Here is a 23583-nt window from a genome sequence, read left to right on the forward strand (position 1 = left end):
AGCTTCCTTTTCCAAAAGTCTCCATTAAAACTTTGTGATACATTAAAGGTTTTTAATTTATTTTTCTTTTGGTTGAAATCAATGGATGTGTGTTTTTCAACATAAGGCCCCTTTCACATGGGCCTTATGTTGAAAAACATAAGGCCCATGTAAAAGGTAGTAAAACCAGGTAGTTAAGGTGCTTTTATGACCTTGCCTCAACTGCCTGTCAGAACCAGGCAATGGCCACTGGACAGCCCAATACACATTGCCATGGTCACGAATATAAAACAAGCCTATAGTGCTGTGCCAAAACCGCATTCGGCTTGAAGTCCCTCTTCAAACAGATGTTCAGGAGGCAGCCTTTCCAATCACTTGCTATGTGTGGGCCAGCCACTGTTGACAACACAAACCACTGCAGCAGTCAGCAGCTAGGCCCATGCAAATGGGCCTAAGTGTGTAACAAATGGAATTCGTATTAAAACATCTCATTAAATGTAATGTGTGGTATTTACAAACATTTAGTTTTTTGCAAAGAGAAGTTCTTAGACTTGAATTTCTGAATCTTTGTGTCAGTGGTTTTATCTTCAGTCATAATATATTTCAGTTCGGTGGAGGTCCTTGACCTGTAGAGAAAAATAGCATTCCATTAATAGATTCAATACTGGGTGTTTGGCTGAAAAAATAGACATTGAGATTGTGTTTAAAAGCTGCAGATTTGTGATTTGTTGATAAACCTTACACATACCAGAGTTCAGTAAATTAAAAGTAATTATCAGAGTAAAAAAAAAAGAAAAATATATATATATAAACCTGGCCCATTTTCGAGAAAAATAATGTAGGAAAAAAGCCAACCCTGCAGGAGAAATCGAATCCAAGCCTACAGAAAGGAAGAAAATGTAGCAGTCATAATTAAGGCGTCAAACCATCCTGTTCAAGGCACAGGCTGAATCGTGAATGGGGGGGTGGTAGAACATATGAAGCTAGTATGTTAATTGCTTGCCGTTCTTCAGATCACTTTGAAAGTACTCATGTAGCAGATGCATATAATTAATATATCAACTGTGCAAAATGAACCATTCCCAAGAGAAGTATGTAGGCTTCCATTGCTGACCTCCTGCTATAAAAAAATGCTGGCTGCTAATCTGCTGCCTTCAGTACTTTCTGAATCAGAACAAGAATGTATTTTAGTCAGAATATAGTCGTTCTTCCTTGTCTGCATACTTAATGACTCAAAGTATTGAAGCAAGCGTGTTGGCATGATAGGCAGGCATCTTCTCTTGCTGAAGGAGAAGTCAATTGCACCTTCCATGTTTCTCTCAGTAATAGTTTCCTTTAAAGCAGTAATAAACCCAAAAATTAGATCTTATATAACAGGTTATTAGTTTTCTTTTTTAGGCTTTCTTTCCTTTATTTTTACCTGGCGACCTGGTAAGCAAGTCTGCAAGTTTCCAACTTCCTTTAACAGACCAAGCTGTCCAGCAAAAGTGGCAGTTAGAAAGCTGAGACAAACTATTTACCAATGACGGGGTATATACAATTGTCAGCTTTTATTCGTTTATGTTAAACCTCTATCCCAAAAGAATAAAAAAACAGTTGCTGTAACTGCTTAAAAGTGTTAACTGAAGCTCAACTTTAAATCTAAATCTACTAGTGCAGACTGATAGTATCTGATAGTACCCTCCCCCCAGATTGACAGTGCTGCTGTATAAAGGTGTCTCCATTGTTCCTCCATTCCAGAGTGGAGACACCTTAGGACAGGAAGTGTGTTACTTGCCAGATCAACAGGTGAAAAATAAAGGAAGGCAGACTATAAATAAAAGAAATAATATATATATATATATATATATATATATATATATATATAAAGAAAACTAATACAGCCACCACATTTAGGGATTGGTAAGCTGCAGTATATTAAAATTTTGAGTTTGTTACCGCTTTAAAGACCCAAACACACCAGTGTGTTAAAGTTATACTGGCATTACAACAGTGCACGGTAACATGTATTCTGGATTTGTGTGCTGCGCTGCCATTTATTGTGAATTACCCCCCAGCGCATTTTCTGATGCTCTTGAATTGCAGTGCACTAAAATAGGTAGTAATGCGTGCAATTTTTATTCCATTACATGCATTAGGCAGCCCATTCAAATAAATAGACCTCTTTAACGCGACACGAGCAATGTAACACAATGGACCTGACTGGTGTGAATGTTTCACAAGAGTCCTTGTGCTTAATTTTATTTTGCAATTTTATTTTTGTTTCTTTGATAACCTTTTATGTAAAGTAAAACTATTCAATCTGATGCTGTGATCTGATTTGCATATAAAACACAAGCCATGTACATGTAAAGTACATGTGAACAAAAAAAATCGTGCTCATAAGTATTGGTGTCCCCATTAAAATATTCAGAATAATTTAGATGTCAGGTGACTACAATACCTGGGTCTTGCAAGGTACACATCAGAGCTGTTGGCAGAGCCACTTCCAGTTATGTCACTGCTGGTTACAGGACAAATCCCATCACCTTGTGACAGGTCAAGAGGTATGGTTGCCTTGTGGTATCACAGCCTAACAGAGAGACTCTACAGTCTACTCTTCATCAGCACATTGTCCTGTAGTCCAAATACATGAGCATGCACGACAGGGGGACAATGCTAACACAGCAATAGGAGTGCTTGGTTGGCATTTCAACCCTTTTTACATGAACCCAGAAGAAGAAGCAGATACTGGCAGGATCAGCAGGTATTTATTAACACTTCAAATGGCTTTAAAAAGAAAGCTTAACAGTGTCATATTTAACAGCTAAACAGGTACCAATTAAAAACCAATCAGTGCTTGTGTTTACTTACACTCTTAAGGATTATCCATTTATATAAAAATATATTAGTGCTAAATTATTATTATACAGGATTTATATAGTGCCAACAGTTTGCTCAGCGCTTTACAACATAACGGGAGACAATAAAGCAACAATACAGTGCAATACAAGAGGGAAAGGAGGGCCCTGCTCCTTGGAGCTTACAATCTAGGAAGGAGGGCCAGTGGTACAAAAGGTAGTAACTGTGGGGGATGGACTAGTTGGAAGAGTAGAAGATTCCATTATTAGCTGAGGGCAGGATAGGCTTCCCTGAAGAGATGGGTTTTCAGAGTTCGCCTAAAAGTGAGCCGAGTAGGTGATAGTCTGATAAATAGGGGTAGAGAGTTCCAGAGGATGGGGGAAGCTCTGGAAAAGTCCTGGAGACGAGCATGGGAGGAGGAGACAAGGGAGCTAGAGAGTAGGAGGTGTTGTGAGGAGCGGAGAGGACGGTTTGGGTGATATTTGGAGACAAGATCATTGATGTAATTTGTGGAAGAGTTATAAATGGCTTTATACGTTATTGTTAATGTTTTGAATTTTATCCGTTGGGCAATGGGAAGCCAGTGGAGGGATTGGCAGAGAAGGGTGGCAGATACAGAACGATTAGTAAGGTGGATGAGTCTGGCAGCAGCATTCATGATAGACTGAAGAGGGGATAGCCTGTGATTAGGTAGGCCAATGAGGAGGGAGTTACAATAGTCAAGGCGAGATATAACCAGGGAGTGAATAAGTTTCTTAGTGGTTTCCGAGGTTAGGAATGGGCGTATCTTGGAGATGTTGTGGAGGTGAAGTCTACAAGATTTGGACAGTGATTGGACCTGGGGCTGAAAGGACAGATGGGACTCTAGGATTACACCTAGTACCCTGGCATGAGGGGAGGGACTGATGATTGTATTATTGATTTTGATGGAGAAGTCAGGGGAGGGGGCACGGGCTGGGAGGAATACTAGGAGCTCAGTTTTGGAAAGATTGAGTTTGAGGAAGTGGAGTGACATCCATGCCAATATGTCACTTAGTAGGTTAGTAATGTGAGAGGAGACTGAAGGGGTGAGGTGAGGGGTAGAAAGATAGATAGAAATAGGTCTGTATGCAATCTATTTACAGTAAATCTGACCAAACATTATACAAATTTCTTGTTCAGTTTTCTTTAGATTTACATTCAACTATGTAGTGCAAGGGCCTGCCTGATTACATACAAATTGAAGGTGTTTACATTTAATCTCATATTATATGGATTTGATAAATCTAAAGGAAAATTGTACAAAAAAATTGTATAATGTATGACCAGCCTAACACAGGCCTGTTATTCCTATTAGATTGTTTACCATGCTAACTTAAAGCGGAACTTAAAGTAGTTGTAAAGGCTCAAGGTATTTTTTATCTTCATGCTGTCTATGCATGAAGGTAAAAGACCTTCTGTGTGCAGCTCCCCCCCAGCCCCCCAATACTTACCTAAGCCCCCTCAGGATCCAGTGATGTGCACGAGATACTTGGCTCTCCATGGACTCTCCCTCCTCATTGTCTCCTCCTGATGTCAGTCACAGCCAGTGAGCCAATGAAGAAAGAATGGGGGAGGGGCCCACGGCTCTGTGTGTAAATGGACACGCAGAGCAGTGGCTCAGGTGTGAGCCTTCTTGGATGCCCAGCAAGCTGCTTGCTCTAGGGGTACATGATCCAAGAAGAGGAGGATCAGGGCTGCTCTGTGCAAAACCATTACACAGAGCAGGTAAGTATGATATGTTTGTAATTTTTTTTTTTAAATTGCCTTTAATATCACTTTAACCGCTTCCGTGCTGCCCTGTAGCAAAAAATACTGCTACAGGGTGGCACGGCTGTGCAAAATCACATATATATATATGTGATTTTGCAGTTCCGGGTATGGGGCGCACGCCTCAAAGGAGCTTACAAGCTAAGGCCCTCAATCCCCTCATGTTTTGCATTGTATTGTTATTGTTCTGTCACATGTTCTGTCCCCCTTTGTAATGTACAGTGCTGAGCGAACTATTGGCACTTTATAAATACTGTTTAATAATATAATAATATCTCATGCATACATATGGGCACACACATACTAGGGCCAATATAGACAGGAACCCTTTCTTCTACCCACATGTCTTTGGAGTGTGGGAGGAAACTGCAGAACCTGGAGTAAACCCATGCAAGCACAAGGAGAACATACAAACTCCATGCAGATAGTGTCCTGACATTTAGAACTGTAGTTTGTTCAAGGCTAAAATGTTATAAAGCTTGCTGCTTTTTGCAATAGCGTGTGCCATCTGGTGTGGGAGTGGTTAAAGGGATAAACTCTATTTGCCAAAGGAGTGTAGTAAAATATAAAAATAAATATACCTTCTTTTCTAGAATGTATGTGATACATTCCTCTCAATATCATAGTCCGTCAGCATTGCAACAAAATTGTGTGTCAGTTGTGATTAGCAGGTCTGTGCACTGTGCAGTGTGACAGTGATGTGCATTTCATTAAGCTGTAGCAGTTGTTAGTTTGCCATAATGATTGCTATTCACTCTACTAAAAATGTGTTTTTCTTAAAACCGGGAGCCATATCCAAACAACTTTTACTCCCCCTCACCGCTTGTCAATGGAGCAAACATCCTTTGATTTATAATATTAATCCTTCCATCTACAAGAACATTTATCTTTATAAAATTATTTTCCCCAGATAGCAAGATGTAGTGATATTTATAAAGTGTGACATGTTACATTAAGTTCATTAACTTCTTCTATTCTCAGCTCTCAGCTCATAGATTCCATTCTGTTATATACACTATACAAAGAGATCCACAACTCCTTTTAATATCATTATTCTTTTTGGCAACATTATACAGACATTATTTTATGTCAGTGCAGTATGTGTAAAGATGTGTCTTTTAAAACAGGAATTTACTATTACTCTGCTTCAAAACGTACAGCTCGACAAATCCCAGGTCGCCATGGCAACTAGAAATTGCATCCTGGTGCTTGGGTTCACACACTGCCTCCCATTGACTTCAATGCAAAACCACATTCTATTGACTTCAATTCAAAAATGCTTTCTATTGACTTCAATGCAAAAATGCCTCCTATTGATTTCAATGCAAAAACATCTCCCATTGACTTCAATGCAAAACATTTCCCATTGACTTCAATGCAAAAACATCTCCCATTGAAAAAGCATCCTGTTTATGTTGCAGTTGAGAGGGGTTTGAAGGGATGGTTCAAACCAGGATTGCACAGGAACATGTTCGTGTGCAATGCATTTTGATGGCCATTCATTTGAATGGGCTGCAAACACACTTGACCATAGAAAAAGTAGTGCTTGCGCTACTTTTCAAAATGTACTGCACCAAGCCGCATGGTACTACATTTGCAATCTGCTTGTGGGGTGCCATTAACAATACATTAATACCCGCATGCAGATTGCATTTACCTGTGATGTAGGAAATGCCCACAGAATGCACTTTTCCCACACTGTATTCTGGTGTGAACCAACCCTAAAAGGTATAATGCAGACTTCCTCCATTAAAGTAGAGCTTTAGGCTATTTTTTCCCATTTTGGATACAGCAAGAGAGGGTTATAACCCCTGTCAGATTTTTGCCCATCTGTGTCCCAATGCGGAGATTTCCCTTCACTTCCTGTCCCACAGCCTAACAGGAAGTGACAAGAAATCCCTGCAAATTACGGGAATTCCTTGGGGACCCCCAGGTCACCAGAACTAGTGTCCCCATTGTAAGATGTCTCTTCTATTAGTTTTCTGGGAACAACCCAAAATTTGGGATTTTCTTTTATGTTCACCTTCAATGATAATGGTAAATAGGACAAAGAAAGGATGAATCTCCCTAACAGGGGGGGGGCACAGACAGCAATAGAAACTGACAGGGGTTTTATTCCCTCTACATTCTATCCAAACCTAACAAAAAGGTTTGACGGGCCCCTCAATGATAATAATAGTAAGGAGTGCTGATGTGACAGTTCTGTAATAAATTCCAGTGCGGTATCCAGTGAGAAAGTGATAAGATTGTCCACTAACCAGAAGCGCAATCTTAATACGCATGTAGAAATCCAAAACAGCTGGAGGTCTGATAAAGGCTGGTGGGATATTGATGTCCTCCAGGGGGTCCCTCAATCAGATGGTTAGTATAAGTCTGGTCAGTTGTGAAGGTAATCCTCCAGCTCTGTTCAGAAAAGAAGAAGAAGCTGTTGGAGGGTTACCTTCACAACTGACCAGACCTATACTAACCATCTGATTAGTGGACAATCTTATCACTTTTTCACTGGATACCACACTGGAATTTATTACAGAAATGTCACATCAGCACTCCTTACTATTATTATCATTGAGGGGCCCGTCAATTCATGACTACATTCAACACATGAATTTCTATCATATTGGTTTTTATTTGCATTTTAGCACTGCACTATATTGTTTTTATTTTGCTTGCTATTGAAAGGTTTTGTGGTTCCTTTTTAGTGCATTTAGCTGCTCACATATGCGCTCGCTAGGCCTCTACACATTTTAACAAAAAGGTTTGTCTTTAGTTATACTTTAAAGCCAAAATGCAGCCAAAACATTTATTTTGTCTCAGAAAAAGCAAGTAACTGATAGAATTTTGTCAGGCGCTTATTGCTATCTGTGTCTTTATTGGGCAAATTCACCCTACCTCTTACCAGGACACAGGAAAACACAAAAACACATTTTAGTTGAGCGAGGAAGGGTTAAATATTATAAGACTGGACATTTATTGCTGTTTGTGTCTTTCTGTCCTAATGCCAACCCTCTCTCCTCCCAATTTCTTGTACAGGCATCACAGAGTCAGAAATATATTTAACATCTCCATAATGGGGTCACAGGCAGAATGGAAACCTGGCAGAAAATTAAATCTTGCCAACTCAATTCAGCACTGAAATATAGAATTAGGCTTTGGGGTGATTATGGCATTCTGATTAATAATTCAGTGTTATTCTATGGCCAATTTTGGTTGCTATAGTTCAGTTTGAGAGTTTGAGTGGGAAGAAGTTTACTCTTTTAACCACTTGCCTACCAGGCACTTATACCCCCTTATTTACCAGGCCAATTTTCAGCTTTCAGCGCTGCCGCACTTTGATTGACAATTGCGCGGTCATGCAACATTGTACCCATATGACATTTTGATCATTTTCTTCTCACAAATAGAGCTTTCTTTTGGTGGTATTTAATCGCCACTGGGCGCTTCACTTTTTGCGCTATAAATAAAAAATTGCCAAAAATTTGAAAAAAAAAAAAGTTTCTTTGTTTCTATTATAAACTTTTTCAAACAGGTAATTTTTCTCCTTCGCTGATGTGCGTTGATGAGGCAGCACTGATGGGCACTGATAGGCGGCACTGATAGGCAGCACTAAAGGGCACTGATAGGCAGTACTAATGAGGTGGCACGGATAGGCGGCACTGATAGACAGCACTAATGAGGTGTCACAGATAGGCGGCACTAATATGCAGCACTGAAAGGCGGCACTGATAGGTGACACTGATGATGGGTACTGATAGACGGCACTGACTGGCATCACTGCTGGGCACTGACTGGCGGCACTGACTGGCACAACCGCTGGGCACTGACTGGTGGCACTGACTGGCAGCACTGCTGGGCTGCACTGGTGGGTGGCACTGGTGGGCAGCACTGGTGGGTGGGCACAGGTGGGTGGCACTGGTGGGCACAGGTGGGTGGGCACAGGTGGGTGGCACTGCTGGGCACAGGTAGGTGGCACTTCTGGGCACAGGTGTGTGAAATTGCAGAGTGGCACAGGTGGGTGCACTGCTGGGCACAGGTGGGTGCACTGCTGGGCACAGGTGGGTGATCTGCTGGGCACAGGTGGGCGGAGCTAGTGTGCGCACTGCAGGGCACAGGTGGGCGGAACTTGCGGGTGGCACTGCTGGGCACCGATCATCAGGGCACTGATCATCAGTGCCCTGATGATCGGTGCCGATCCCCGCTCTGACAACTGCCGGTTCTCGGCAGTACTTTCCTCACGATCTGACAGCGTGAGGAAAGTGCAGCCGAGAACCAGCACTTGCATTTCCCTCTGATCAGCGTGTCATTGGACACCGCTGATCAGGTGGTAAAAGGCCGCTGTGATTGGCCTTTTACCACATCACGTGATCAGCTGTGTCCGTAGGACACAGCGATCACGGAGATCGCTGGGTGCGCGCAGGAGAGCGCGTTCTGGGGGGACCTCATATGACGTCCACTCAGAACTGGCCGGCCGCAGTGCAGCCGTCATTCAGCTATCTGCGGTCGGCAACAAGTTAAATACTGTTTTTTGTTGTCTCTTGGATAATTTTTAAAGGTGTATTATTATCTGAATTATATTTTTGAGTGCACTTGATACTTCTTTCATTTTGTTTATACACACTCTGTTTTTACTATTCTATACCAAAATTCAGTTAGGGTAGTTTTTGCATTGATTGTTCATGACGGGTTCACATTAAAATAATAAAAGAAGTTTGCTGATAATAAATATTACATTTCTGAAAGTGCATCTCCATTTTGTGTAGAGGGAGAGCTGAGGAAATGGAAAAACAAAATCCTCCAGATGAACTATCTAAACTCACCGGCCAATTTATTAGGTACACCTTGCTAGCACCAGGTTGGACCCCCTTTTGCCTTCAGAACTGCCTTAATTCTTCATGGCATAGATTCAACAAGGTGTTGGAAACATTTGATTTTTGTCCATATTGACATGATAGCATCATGCAGTTGCTGCAGATTTGTCAGATGCACATCCATGATGTGAATGTTCCACCACATACCAAAGAAACTCTGTTGGATTGAGATCTGGTGACTGTGGAGGCCATTGGAGTACAGTGAACTCATTGTCATGTTCAAGAAACCAGTTTGAGATGATTTGAGCCTTGTGACATGGTGCATTGTCCTGCTGGAAGTAGCTATCAGATGATAGGTACACTGTAGTCATAAAGGGATGGACATGGTCAACAACAATACTCACGTAGGCCATGGCATTTAACAGTGTTCAATTGGTACTAAGGAACCCAAAGTGTGCCAAGAAAATACCCCCGACACCATTACACCACCACCAGAGTGAACCGCTGAAAAAGCAGGATGGATGTTTATGCCAAATTCTGACCCTACCATTTGAATGTCGCAGCCAAAATCGAGACTCATCAGACCAGGCAACGTTTTTCCAATATTCTGTTGTCCAATTTTGGTGAGCCTGTGCGAATTGTAGCCTCCGTTTCCTGTTCTTAGCTGAGAGGAGTGGCACCAGGTGTTGTCTTCTGCTGCTGTAGCCCATCTGCTTCAAGGTTCGACGTGTTGTGCATTCAGAGATGGTATTCTGCATACCTTGGTTGTAATGAGTGGTTATTTGGGTTACTGTTGCCTTTCTATCATCTCAAACTAGTCTGCCAATTCTTCTCCAACCTCTGTGACAGGAGCCGACTGGCGGTAGCATCTAGCGCCCCACAGACCAGAATTCCTCAGGGCGTGGAATCTAAGTCCCAGCCTGCTGTTTCACCAGAGCCCCTGATGGTGGGGATGGACTTGGAGCAGACTGAGAGCAGGTCGCGGCCCCCGAGTACAACCGGCTGTGGTAGAGGTAGTTGCCAGTGGCAAGTAACAGGTGAGAGCCTGATGTGAAGAGGCGGAGTGTAGTGTAGTCAGACAGGCCAGGACGGTAACAGCGGAGGCAAACGGTACAGAGCAGCAGGCTAAGAGTAATCGGGTCACAGGCCAGGTTCAGCAACGGGAGGTCAGATAATCAGGATCAGGCAGAGAATAGTCAAAATGAGCCAAAGGTCAGAGCAGGAGACAGTCAACAGGATCAGGGTCAGGCTGGGTCGGCAACAAGGCAATCACTGGAACAGAAACAAGCAGGAACACAGGAACAAGACCATACAGCAATTTGGATACGCACAGGGCTGGTTTAAATAGTGCACCCTGCGCTGTCATTGGTGCCAGGCGCGCGTCCGCAATCGCGAGTGAGCATGCGCAGCCGCCACTGTTGCCGCAGTTGCCTATGCCCTAGTGCCCACCGGCTAATGCGCATCGGCATTCTGCGCATGCACAGACCCGTGCGCCGCCGCGATCCCTGACACTCTGACATCAACAAGGCATTTTCTTCCACACAACTGCCACTCACTGAATAGCCACTCTCTGTAAACCCTAGCGATGGTTGTGTGTGAAAATCCCAGTAGATCAGCAGTTTTTGAAATGTTCAGACCAGCCCGTCTGGCACCAACAACCATGCCACGCTCAAAGTCATTCAAAGTCACTTAAATCCCCATTCTTCCCCATTCCAATGCTCAGTTTGAACTTCAGCAAGTCGTGTTCACCATGTCTAGTTGCTGCCATGTGATTGGCTGATTAGCAATTTGTGTTACCAAGCAATTGAACATGTGGACCTAATAAAGAGGCCGGTGAGTGTACAAGTACGCTTAGCAAACTTTGTTGCTGGTTCTTACTAAGTAGAGAAAGAAAAATCTCATAGTGATCAACCAATAATAGGTTTATTAAAACACCAATATATGATTTTTTTTTTCTGTTGTGATGTTAAATCAGAACTTTATGCATAACGATTAAAAATAATGTTCTTTAGCAAAGAGCATACATTCCTCATTAATAATTATGCAACCAAAATTAGTGTGTGCTGTGAATTTCCTCCAGCATCGTTCCTGTTTCTTACTAGAGGCTGCCATTTTGTTGAAGCCCAGAGCCCTGAGCGGCAGTTAGAGCAGAACTAAACCCTCCTATCCTTTTCAGCAAAGGAAGATCATCTGTTTGTTCTGCAACTGCCATGGTGCTGCACTTGTGATCAGTTATACCAGTCATTTGATGGCTTCACAGTTTGGTTGAGAACGCAAGCAAATGTGACAGTTAGCATTCTTGGCATGCCGGGAATGTAACTGTTTTTTAAACTGTTAAATCTATAGGTTTAGTTCTGCTTTAATCTTTAGACTGTCTGCAGATCGGCCTCTACAAATTCAGCACAGCACCTAAAAATGGAGAGCAACTAAACATGTGCAGAGCAGGGTGAGACAGTGGATTACTGGATTTTAAACAGTATAGGCCCTTATTTTTAATTTTTATATAGCTATACTTGCAAAAGGGACGAGCCCGAAGTGATCTGGCAAGACTTAATTTTCTGACTAAAGTTCCATTTTAAGACTTTTAGTTAATTTTACAATTTCTTTAAACACAAAGTTCTGGAAATTATTTTTTGATAATTGTCATATTTTAAAATGTGCAAATCACAACACGTTCTGTATTTATACTTATTCAGTAAGACCTAAATCATGTGTTAGATCACATTTTCTAAATCTTTGTTAAATTACAGACACCCAACAGATTGCCCCATATGTCCCAAAACTACCTTTGCCAGACTGTGGAAATCATTATCATTAGCCTGATAAGTAGCAGTATGAATTGAGTAGATGTCAATAGCTTGGAATTAATTTAAAACTGTATGCTAGGAACTAAACAGCTGAAAGAAAATCTTATTGATTTTATTATCTTTAGTTATATATAAAACAAAAATACAAAATAAATGCAAAATGCATGTACATAATCTAGCTACATCTAGTGATATTTTCCTTGTCCACAGTCACTGACAATGTTGAACGCCATCTGACATATCAAATCAATTTCTTCACTTTGACTCCACTCTTGACTTTGTTGACATGTGACAGAAAGACATGGTGCACCAGGGCTGAATTGAAGGAGAAATTTAACTCTGAACATACTAACATATCAATTGGCAATACTGGGAACTACTGGGAATTTGGAGGTGTTTTGTTATCTTATCACTGCTTGGTCAGTGGCCTTGTTGCCCCAATCCAAACATAAAAACAATCAGTTTTTGTTCATATTTTTCTAATCCCATACTCGTGTCATCTGGTTCCAGGATTACAAAACCCAGAGAAAGCTTAAAGACCAGCTTTCTCTGCTCCCGATACACATTCTGGAGCTTTGCAGTAAGCCTTAATGCAAATTTTGTGTCATTTATACCTGAATTCACATAGTGACAAAGCCTCACACTGTCACACAAGGCTACACTGATTTCAAGTGAACATACCATAAGAATGTCCTGGAACATGCACACCTTGCTGCCCTCAAATAGACCAGGGGAATCCAAATATACTGAATGAGGAAAGAAAAAAAAAAATAGAGGGCACACAGGCCTAGTGCATTACCAAAAAAAAGTTTAATAAAAAATAAAGTAGGTGTTGTACTCACAAATGACAATATAGTCAAGGCACATCATAAAGAGCTGCTGGGTCAACACCGCACTGAGTAACAGTCCGCAATAGGGATTGTAGACATCCAATAGGCTGATGCGTTTCGAGGACTTGCCTCTGAAGAAGAGGCAAGTCCTTGAAATGCGTCAGACTATTGGATTTTCTTTCAGCTCTTTATGATGTGCCTTGACTATATTGTCATTTGTGAGTACAACACCTACTTTAATTTTATTAAACATTTTTTTTGGTAATGCACTAGGCCTGTGAGCCCTCTGTTTTTTCTTTCCCCATTCACTAGGGTTGGTGTCACCTGGTGTGGTAAAATTTGGTGTCGTCCCCCCCCCGGATAATTTTTTTCTCTATTAACAGACACTGTGCAGGCTAGGCTATTGGGCTCTCTGCTGCCTAGCCTGCCACAGGGCACTGGTCAGGCTAGTTTCAGGCCGGAAGCACACAGTCGCAGTGGGCACCCCAAAAAGACCCCTGTAAATGATACTGCCGCCGGTGTGCCAACCTGTGCACTGTCAAGGATTGGGGTGACACCATCATGGTCAGATACAGGGCCGGCATTAATATTAATTGACCCTGGGCAAACATTTTCTTGGCGCCCCCCAACCCATGCAATTTGCTCTTTATCCCAAAAAACAAAACACACATCGACTTATCTGAAAAAAACTTTAAATATGTAAGCTTAAAGACTGGTCCACACTCACTGATTAGTCCTGGCTCACTGATTGGTTACTAGAGGTTACTGCACATAATTACCTTTCACCCATTAGTTGGTAGAGGTTACTGCACTTCATTACCACTCACCGATTGGTTGCCAGAGGTTGCTGCACATCATTACCACTTACCGATTGGTTGCTAGAGGTTACTGCATATTATTACTGCTCACTGATTGCCTGTAACTCAGTGTTCCCATCTGCAAGCTGCTTGGTCCTGCAGCTGCTTTTCTAATCTCCCTCCCTGCTGTTGACAGAAGAAGAGTGAGAAAGAAGAATCCACACACAGTCTGCTCTATGTGTCTTTGGTCCCCATGCTGCTGACCAGAAAAGAGAAGAGGGAGGCAGTGGGGGCACACAGAGAGCTGGCTCTGCCTCACTCCCTGTCACAGCTGCTCCAGTCCTGACAGAGGGAGATGCGGGATGAGCAGGCTCTGGAATATGCACTCCATAGCTGTGCCTCACCCGTCACAATGTAGACGCAGGAGGGCAAGCCGGGGGGGGGGGGGGTCGGCTGCACCCGCTACATCGCAGAAATATTTGTGGAGATTGATGGTGTCACTCCTCTGGTGGGTGTCACCTGAGAGCAGTCCGCACCCCCATAGCAACGCGTCTGAGCAAGTACGAGGAGGAAGCTGCATGTAGTATACTAGCATTAATTGGACAACCAGCTCATGCGTTTCCCAAAGCTGGACGAGCTGCAAAAAATATGACAACTGTGGTACTCTACCCATATTGTAATGGTATTCCCTGCATTGTGGGATTCTTGGTGTGTGTATGAGGTCTTTGCTACATAAATGCACCCTTCAGGCCATGCAGGAGTTGATTAGTAATAAACAAATAGACGACTTTGTTACTAATTTTTTGCAATCATTTTGTATTCCAAAGTTAAACTAGAATTTGCCTGGGGCATGAATTTAATCGTTGGAAACAGATATGCTGTGTGTTATCTGAAAATTCAGTATACCTTAAAAGCCTGATCAAACTGCTTTGCTATGAATGGTAATTAAAAGTCCCTCTGCTTTGATTTATGAGAGTTGTTTCATTAATTCTTCCAAGATGTAGCCCAGCTTCATGATCAGGACTACAGTTGGCCGGAGTACAAAGCTGATCTGGCTCTGCGTTTATCTTGTTTATTCAGGCTGCTGCTGAAAAGTATTACTATTTTTTAAATTGGTATTAATGTCAAGAAGTTAAAATGGAATTGTATTTGTTCTGTAATGCAACTTGAGGTAATGGGACAGAAGTGTTCACTAGTGGAGCCCTTTTTTAGGTCTCATCATATTGTCATCACTAACAGAGCAAAAGAGAAAAAGAGGAACCTCCTCAGTTGAGATGAATATTGCTATTCAACTAGGTCGTTATCTACGATACATGTGATTGTGATGAATATGCACAGTTTTTGATAACATGCAGTGAGTGATTTATTCCTTGTTCATAGTCCAGCATGTTACAGGAGACCTAGTATGCTTCACCTTTATTTTTATGGTTGTACTCTCATACATTGCCACTACTGCCATGTTTCATACACTTGTAATGATAGGTATACCACGTTGTAGTAAATTTAACATATTAGACCTTTACAAAAGAATAGTTTAAGCTGCCTGCCAGCCTGTTTGCTTAAAGATGAAGTATGGGCAAGTACTTTATTGGGGCATTAGCTAGGTGCCAAAAAGGTACCTCTAATGATGTGTGCCCCTGGTGGCTGCTGCTTCTTTCTTGACAAATGTTACTTATATGCAGCCTCTGATGTCAATGGTGATGGGGCAGGGAGGGGTAGATTTAAAGTGTGCATGGAAGGGGGGGACTGAAGGAAACCATAAATGGGTATGGCATGAAAAGGGGGTAAAGGAGGGTGTGAAAAGGGGATAAGGAAACAGCATAAAAGGGGAAAAGAGGGGGGCATGAAAGGGTGGGCTAAAGCAGGGCATGAAAGGGGGATTACAGGAGTTCATAAAATGGGGGGGACTAAAAACCCTCACACAAAAATTGCACAAACTATACTGTTTATTTAAAAAGCCACTGAAGACATTAATACTCTTAAAGAAGTGTGCCTTTGAGAGAGTGAGAGGTAGAGGAGGCATTTCTCAGCTTGATGGGCTATTAGTGTGAGGTAAAGGGGAAATTGCTCTAAGTTAGGGGGTATTGGTGAATTTTTTGTTATTTTATTTTTATGCTTGAAATATTTATTTTAAAAGTCTAAAAAGTGTTTTATTATGTACAATTTTGTTCATTGCAGAATACTGTACAAGTTGTTTGAGTTGTGGAATAAATTATGTTTCAGGAATTAAATTATTTTTAGGTCGTGACTTAATGACCAAGAACGAATGTGGGTCCTGAGGTTCCACAGGTTGAGAACTACTGTTCTACAGTTTCTTGATCTTATAAGAGTAGATATGCAAAGCAGGTTAAAGAGAATCCAGAAGACAACCACAATAAGTTGAAGCTGTGTCCAATTAGATTTTACCATGCTTTTTATGATTTAATTTACTTTCCCAGGATTTAAGCAACAGTAGAACAAGCAGGTAGGTGAGGTTGAGATGCAAACCAAATGTACTAAATAAAAAATAAAGGCAAGGGATATATTTTTTTAAACAGGGACCTGCTAACAAACAATAAAAAGTAGCACTAATTAAATTCATAAGAACATTCTTTATGCAAATATACTTGGAAAACATGAAATCATTTTTCAGTCCTTCTGCAATAAAATGTTTCTTTTTTATTGTTTTGTAAGGCTTGTGTTAGTAGTGCCTTCCCTGTAAGCTGCTGGATGGAAGGGGGAGGTATGACTTTGTAAGATGGTGGATAAGGTAGTACTTAGGTGCTGAGCGAACTATTGGCGCTTTATAAATACTGTACAATAATAATAATAATAATACTTAGGTGGATGTAAAAGAAGGATAACGCTCAGTGGGTGTCACATCTATTGATGTTTACTAGTTGGAGAAAATGGAGGTAGGAGATTTTGGAAAGAAATGTCACCATCTTCTGCTGTGCAGTCATGTAGCAGTATTTTCCAGACATTTGGTGAGGTTTTGTGATAGTAAACTCTCCCCCACAACTTTATCACGTATCAATCTGCATAAAAAACCCTAATGATCGCTGCTTTTAGATGTCTCCTTACTTGCTTGGTTTTCTTGTAATCTGTCCTGTTCTGTGTAGTGATGTCACCAGCGCATGCTCATCTCCCTATTATTCACGACATGCTCTGAGTGCCGCCTGTCCATTGACAGGATACCGTGGTTGTGATTTCTACTCCCAACGGCACTCAAAACCTGCAAGACTACAGATTCTCTTTGAACTTCCTACTACACCCCATGTGTCCATGTGACATCACATGGGGTATAAACCTTGGCACTGGACTGCATACTATAGTGGCAATCAGCCTGTCTTGTGGAGTAAAACATGTTAGCTATAAGCGGCAGAGCATGGTCACCATAGGAACATTGGATCAGAAACGACGCTTGACTAGGACGTGATTGCGCATGCGCGGGATTACAGCAAGAGATACATGAAAGGGCGGAAGTAATATGCTATGCAGACTCAGCAAACAATCCCTAAGATAGCACAGGCTTATCCCTATATTAGTTTTTTTTTGCCATTTTACGTTTTTATGACTGTTCATAGGCATAGCAAACTTTTGTCATGCCTTTTAAAGGGAACCTGAGCTTAGATAATGCTTTAAAGTTTCCCTAATGCTATTGTACAGTTCCCAAGAAAAAGATTACCTGTAAATGAAGACTGTAAATACTCAACCTTTCCACTGCCTACTCTAGCAAACACTGGCTATTCCGTAGAAATGCCCCCCTCAACGTCGGCTGGGCAACTGACATTTCCAGGAGTGTTGATCTTCATAGTTCCCTATGTCTCTTATTGGTTCCTCCTGCTGACTTCATGTCATTACTGTACTCTGTAATGGTGTGGACATCAGCAGGAGGGGCCAGTGATAGGTGATGAGAACCAAGAGACTAATACTTTTTGAAGTCGATTTTGTAGCTGACTGAGGGTCAATTTCTAATGCACAGAGTGGTGTTCGATGCCATGCACAGTGGGGAAGGTCAATATTTACACTACTCTTTTACATGTAAGCCCACTCTGGGGAACTTTAGCAGCAGGGTTGCTTTAATGCCCCCTGCCCAGTAGTACATACTCATCTTTTGTGCAAGTTTTGAGTTGATTCAGTTGGAGCTTACAGAGGATTGAGGACTCATTGCCTGCTGCCATGTGATGGCACTAGATCAGTCACCAAGCACCAGTGCTGTCACATGACGAAAAGAGTGAGTCACAGACTCCTCCATATTTAGGAGTACCCAGTATTTTCTTCACTCACACCATCTGAACAGAGCAGGAGGTGGAAGCGAACAAAAGGTGAGTTTGTGCTGCTGGGCAGGGAGGAATTAATGCAAATCTGTTGATTTGCAAAGCATGTAGGCAAAGCACATACCACTTGCCTACCGGGCATGCAAGCCGCTTAACATCAATTTGAGGATCCACCCACCGCACCCGGGGCAGGAGAGGGAGAAATGAACCTTAGTCACATGACCACTGATAAAATAAAAGAGAAAAAGTACTTTAACATAATATTTACCATTTTTCATAAATGGCATGCTTAACCAGTGGATAAGTTTTGCCATTGTATAGATTACATAAGTTAGGTTCACTCACAAATACTTTAAGATGATGAGACAATTTAGAAAATTTAAAAAAAGTGAACATATTTCAGTTCAACAATTCTGCCATATGTTAGGTTCTGATATTTGGCTATTATCCACATGGGCATAACAGCTTGTGGACGTCAGTTGTTGTCAATGTCTATGATTTTATGTCAGGTGATTTTCCAAAGATTTCAGATCCTATTTAGAATGTTATTGTCCAAATCTAGACTTACAAAGTGACTTTATCTGATTATCATCACTACTTGTAATGTTTTTTACATTTACTAGTATTCACTCATAATAAATACCCAGTCAGAAATGTTGTGATCTTATTGGTCAGAAATGTTGAAATATTTACATTTTTCTGTATGCATACTAATTAATATTTTTTTTTCATTTTGATCTATATGATACGTTGGTGAAATGACCAAAAAGGAGCAAAAAAAAATTATTTTAAAAATTGCAGTATTTGAAAGTCAGAAGATTTGTTTGCTTCTCTACTTTTATTACTAACTTGGGAAATTAAAAATGCTGCAGGGACAAAAATTAGTATTCATTGCAAATGTTTCAAAAATGAATGTGTGTGTGGGAATTCTGAGTGTTTTACAAATGGAAACAGTCCTAGGAATTATGCAGTGCAAGATCCTCTGAGGCCAAGTGTAGCATCAGAGTAATACAGACTGTGTTATGCTAACTTGTACCATAACTGCTATGTGTTTTTGTAAAAAAAAAAATCTTTCCCACAGTCAATGCCATAGTCTTAATCTGTCATTTGATCATAGTTTATGTTGGTTTGTCCTTCATCAGAATTGAGAGCAGTTTACTCCTGCCAGCTCTATAGATAAGAGGGTTTCAATGTCACATGTAACTGGGACATGGAGTCTATAGAAAGGAAGTATTATCAGTAGATTGTAAATTATGGACTGTCAGCATACTGAAGTTTGCCTCAGTGAACAGTTTGAATTATGAGCTACAGTTGCTGTAATGACCGGGTTCCCAGACAGCTGGGCAAACTTTGCTTTTGCCTGCTGCCAAATTAAGTACCTACAATTTTGGTCCCCTTTGCAAAGTAATATTCATTCCTAGATCTTCATAGGTACTTTGACAGCATGGATCTTTCCTGCTGTAGAAGTCTTGGCAATGGCCATGTAATGCACAGGCAGATCTCAGATGCACAGCTTTAGGCAATGCATGTTTTTTGCAAGACCACAGACACATTGTTCTAGTGCTGCACACCAGTAACAGTCCTATCTCTGAAGGACCTGTGGATCCAGTAAATGTTAGTTCAGTGAACTACTCTTTATGCTAAACTGGAATATAACAGGCTTGTAAATGCACAGCTGCACATACAGCCTTCCGAAAAGCTAATCCAAACAGGTACATCACCACCCTGTTGGTATACAGCATCACACTGTGCTTATCACCTATGAAGCATTTTAGCTCTCAGTCATGACTACTCTCCTGCAAGCCCAGGCTAAATGAATTACACGCTGTGGCCAATACCCAGGATCTTTCACCATATCACATAACTTCAATTCAATCCAGGTGTCACCTTTTATATTTCAATTTTAGGTTCCATTTTCTTATTGTAAACTTTAGTAGCTGTGCACTACTATTATGCAATGGCATGCATTTTACTGTATGTTCATCTTTAGCAGAGCCACCTTAAAAAGCACCAGTATTTGTATTCAGTCCCTTTTACTCTGATACCCCTAAAATCTAGTGGAACCAATTGTTTCAGAAGTCACCTAATTAGTAAATAGAGTCCACATGTTTGTAATTTAATCTCATTATAAATACAGCTGTTTTGTGAAGCCCTCAGAGATTTGTTAGAGAACGTTCGTGAACAAACAGTATCATGAAGGCAAAAGAACACAACAGACAGGTCAGGGATAAAATTGTGGAGAAGTCTGAAGCAGGGTTAAGTTATAAGAAAATATCCCAACCTTTGAATATCTCATGGAGCACTGTTCAATCCATCATCCAAAAACTGAAAGAGTATGGCACAACTGCAAACCTACCAAGACACGGCCGTCCACCTAAACTGATGAGCCGGGCAAGGAGAGCATTAATCAGAGAAGCAGCTAAGAGGCTCATGGCAACTCTGGAGGAGCTGCAGAGATCTACAGCTCAGGTGGGAGAATCTGTCCACAGGACAGCTATTAGTCATGCATTCCACAAATGTGGCCTTTATGGAAGAGTGGCAAGAAGAAAGCTATTGTTGAAAGAAAGCCATAAGAAGTCCCATTTGCAATTTGCAAGAAGCCATGTGGGAGACACAGCAAACATGTGGAAGATGGTGCTCTGGTTAGATGAAACCAAAATTGAACTTTTTGGCCTAAAAGCAAAATGCTATGTGTGATGGAAAACTAACACTGCACGTCACCCTGAACACACCATCCCCACCGTGAAACATGATGGTGGTAGCATCATGTTGTGTGGATGCTTTTCTTCAGCAGGGACAAGGAAGCTGGTCAGAGTTAAAGGGAAGATAGATGGAGCTAAATACAATCTTAGAAGAACATCTGTTAAGAGTCTGCAAAAGACTTGAGACTGGGTGGGGGTTCACCTTCCAGCAGGACAACGACCCTAAACATACAGCCAGAGCTACAATGGAATAGTTTAAATCAAAGCATATTCATGTGTTAGAATGGCCCAGTCAAAGTGCAGACCTAAATCCAATTGAGAATCTGTGGCAAGACTTGAAAATTGCTGTTCATAGACGCTCTCCATCCAATCTGACAGAGCTTGAGCTATTTTGCAAAGAAGAATGGGCAAAAATGTCACTCTCTAGATATGCAAAGCTGGTAGAGACATACCCAAAAAGACTTGCAGCTGTAATTGCAGTGAAAGGTGGTTCTACAAAGTATTTACTCAGGGGGGCTGAATACAAATGCACGCCACACTTTTCAGATATTTATTTGTAAAAAAAATTGAAAACCATTTATCATTTTCTTTCCACTCCACAATTATGTGCCACTTTGTGTTGGTCTATCACATAAAATCCCAATAAAATAAATTTACATTTTTGGTTGTAACATGACAAAATGTGTAAAATTTCAAGGGATATGAATACTTTCTAAGGCACTGTACTAGGCCCCAGATCCTTTTCCATCCCCAGTTCCCCCAGAGGTACTCCCCTTAACCAGTAACTTGCATGCTCCCAAGTGCATTCATTTACATTTTTTAATATTAAACCTCATCTGCCATTTTTCTGCCCACCCCTCTATTTTATTGAGGCCTTGTAAAGTTTCTATGTCCTGTTGTGAATTATTGTCCTACTTAATTTTGTTGTTCTAGATATCTCCCATTCAATTAGTGGGTTCTTCCACCTGTTTTTGGTGGATGATTCATTTCAAGGATTGAGACCCATAACTCATGCAGGTAACAGTTTCCCATTATCTGTGATTATCTCTCCAGGTCTGGAGCACCAGGTTATCCTTTAGATACTATTTTCTAGTATAATCTTCACATCTGTTGGATCTCTTGGTTGCTGTTGCCCACCCCTCAGTTGGACTCGTTTTGGACATCTGGACTGTTCAAGAATTCTTACATTTCTATGTCGTTCAATGGACAATAATGGAAATGTAACGTTTCTACTTGCCATAAAATCTTTTTCTTGAAGTCCATTGAGGAACACAAGTCCCAGCCCATAGAAATATCATTCTTAGTTCAAAAGTTTTACTTTTCTGGATAGTTTTGAAATTCCCTTTAAGAACTAAGATATTGAGGTCTGGTACAAAAGTGCAAAAATCTTATTTTGCTGGAATACAGTATATGTTTCTGTGTCCCATACCGTTGTGGCCACTATGGAAGCCAACAATAACTATAGTAATCGGCACTACTACTATGCTTGCTACAGTCTTCTAGGTCCTATGCTGAGTGGCTGCCACACTGCACACTGACCACAGGGGGTTACACCATCAGTACTGCCACCATTTACAGAATGCCTTGTATTTTCTTCAGGCGCTGTCTGATTGGACAAGGTGAAGATTGTGATGTCACCGCCCTTCCACTTCACTTTATTCAGTCAGAGAATGCCCTGTATTCATTGAAGAAAGTACAAGACATTCTGTGAAGGGTGGCAGTGCCTAGCAAGTGACCCCCTGTGGTGTCACTGGAAACCTCTAAATGGAATATGCAAATGCAGACTTTTTGAAAGTCTGTATCTGCAAGGTGCTCTGATGCCCCTAATTTGACAGTGCTCAAGCTTAGTGTTAAGTCACACACTTTCCCCATACCAAAACATTTCAGGAAACTCCAGCAGTGCTAGTTTATCTTTGACCACTACAGGTTTAATTTAAGTGAAGTCAGTCTTTATGAAAAACAAAGTATGGGTGCCATATAAAATGATAATACAATGTTAATAATCAAATAATATTTTGTAAAAGAATATCAACACAGATTGAAAAATGGTGGGACTACAATGTATTCATTTACTGATCCTGTATTCTTATTCTCTCAGTGATAGTGTAAATCAACATAACGCATGAGATATTTCCAAATTTCCCAGACCTTCGTGAAGCATAAGCAAGCAGAACAGGAAACAGGACATGCTTAATATATAGACAGAGGATGTTTATGTACTCACTTTCCATAGTTGACAGTTTATTATTATGAGCTATTTTACTCCTACAGTCCTGCCTTTGAGGCTTTCTGACAGCTGTTATGCCAATAATAATAATAGTTGGCATTAAAATAATTAATAACAAAACTTTGTTTGATCAAATGTATCTAGTCAGTTTTCTATATTTAATGTTTATAAACTAACTTAATATATATACAGTTGTGCGCAAAAGTTTGCATACCCTTGGAGAATTTAAAATACTATGTACCATTTTTAAAAAAAACTTGAGTGAGCATGCAAAACACATTTCTTTTATTTCTTATGGGATCCATATTCAACTGTAGGTCATACCAGAATGGCACAATCATAAAACAAAAAATGGCAACAAGTAAAAAATGAAATTTTTCCTGTTTAAAAGTCTGCATAACTTTAGTTCTTAATTCTGTGTATTGTCCCCTTTAGCATCAATGACAGCATGCAGTCTTTTGTAATAGTTGTCTATAAGGCCCCGAATTCTTGCAGGTGGTATAGCTGTACATACGTCTTAGCAATATGCCTCCAGGTCATGCAAAGTC

The 23583-nt window shown here is 40.9% G+C and overlaps 1 protein-coding gene and 1 long non-coding RNA gene across 2 annotated transcripts in view; one reads left to right on the forward strand and one right to left on the reverse strand.

Annotated features, from left to right (window-relative positions):
• Positions 1-23583, forward strand: part of AKAP7 (A-kinase anchoring protein 7) — a 242581-nt gene that overhangs the window by 184415 nt on the left and 34583 nt on the right. The gene's annotated exons all lie outside the window — the stretch shown is intronic.
• LOC149462844 (uncharacterized) lies at positions 458-14278 on the reverse strand. Its single transcript, XR_016312553.1, has 2 exons — positions 13919-14278; positions 458-605 (listed from the first exon to the last, which is right to left on the reverse strand). It is a non-coding gene; the product is annotated as an uncharacterized LOC149462844 (long non-coding RNA).

The sequence above is a fragment of the Staurois parvus genome, unplaced genomic scaffold, assembly GCF_062004578.1.
Source record: "Staurois parvus isolate SC_StPar_1 unplaced genomic scaffold, SC_StPar_1.0 ptg000165l, whole genome shotgun sequence".
Taxonomy (NCBI): Eukaryota; Metazoa; Chordata; class Amphibia; order Anura; family Ranidae; genus Staurois; species Staurois parvus.